The sequence below is a fragment of the Halyomorpha halys genome, unplaced genomic scaffold (genome assembly GCF_000696795.3).
Source record: "Halyomorpha halys isolate HHAL.00 unplaced genomic scaffold, Hhal_1.1 Scaffold1121.1, whole genome shotgun sequence".
NCBI classification, from domain to species: domain Eukaryota; kingdom Metazoa; phylum Arthropoda; class Insecta; order Hemiptera; family Pentatomidae; genus Halyomorpha; species Halyomorpha halys.
The window spans coordinates 15,094-16,860 of NW_027110129.1; positions in this window are offsets into that span (position 1 = coordinate 15,094).

Sequence of the window (1,767 nt, forward strand, 5' to 3'; positions counted from 1 at the left end):
AATACTAGAAAACCTGACAGAACTTTATTTAATCAGAGTAAATTTGCTAAAATATGAGCAAATAAAATATTTACATTCAATAGTTCATTCATTTCAACATTTCATTAAAAATTTACTGAAAAACCAGAAGTTTTATGTGCAAAAATCATATTCATATGCGAATAACATAATAACTACTACCCCTAGTAAGTTACATTACCTCTATTCTGAGTGCTGGCAGACATACGTCTTATGGTTCAAAAAATTTATCCGAACAACTAGAAATTAATATTTTGTTAAATTTATTTTGGCAAATATCATAAAAAACTACTATTCCTACTGTGATAAACGTTTAAAGCACATTTAATTTCAGTGCTTTTCGACATCTGTAGGTCGAATGGTTTTCGAGATATATATTTCTCAAAATAAATTCTGCCAAGTACATAGAATAAAAAATAGTAGATGTTTCAAAACGTTAGAAAAATATTTTTTTCATTCGGAGCACTATATCTTCGAAAATACCTACAACACTAGAAAAACTAATAGAATATCACTTAAAGTAGAGTAAATATGATAACCATCACACTAAAGATGTCTATTAGCACTTAAATTAAAGCTAGTTTAATGTAATTGTAATAAGACGTAAGCTATTTAACGTATAGTTAAATACTATAGCTCTTTTAGGGCTCATATTTTAGAAAATTAACTTTACGTTAAATGATGTCCTATTAGGTTTTCTACTGATATAGGTGGTTTTAAAGATATATAGCTCCGAATGAAAAATACATTTTTTTTTAACGTTTTGAATCAGCCTACAGTTTTGTAGCATGGTCTGGCTGTGCACTCTTAATTTCGTCATTGGCAATGCAAGAAAAAAAAAATTATATCAAAGTTTGTACAAGATAATATCGATTTTTTTTTATTACATCGATTATATGAATCGAAAAAACGTGTTCCAGATATCTCGACATTTTTATTTTTTTTAACATCCTATTCCAGAAATATATTCATTTATACTATATGTCTTTATTATTTTTCTAAAACAGAATACGTTGTTTTTGAAGAAGTTCGTCGGGGGGGGTGCGGTCAGCAAAGAACAACATAAATAAACAAAACCATATTTATTTATTTATTATAATATGGTTTTGTTTATTTATGTTGTTCTTTACTGACCGCACCCCCCGACAAACTTCTTCAAGCATTAATCTACGGTCAACTATCTACACCTCAATAAGAATACGTTGTTCTTTCATGATAAAGATTTTTTTTTTAAATATAATAGGGATATTCATGACCTATAGTTTAACATGTTAAAGCGTGTTAAATGAAGAACTATTTCCTTCTTTTACTACCATGTTAAAACGATATAACATATAACATGGGTGAGAGTCAGTTGATAGGTTTGCTAAATGGAGAATGACGTCATGCAACAGGCCAGTTTTTGTTTTGATTATCTTAGTAATGTTTTGGATGTTTTTAAACAAGACAATCAGTAGCCAAACTTTCACATAATTTTCTCATTTAGCTTAATAACAATAAGTTTTTATTGGCTACTAACTCCAAGGGCCCAGAGTCGAATTCTGACCAAATTACCCCCTTGCACAACTGTTGGATAAGTAACAATACCAAGTTAAAAAGCATTGCACTCCTTAATTTTTCTTTTTTTAGGGGCAAAATACATTATATCCCACAGAGATTTAAAAATTGTCAAGTATAGTTCTTTTACCCAATAAAATTATGGTTTAAAAATTTCAAGTTGATAATTAAAAGGATCAATAATTATTTTTA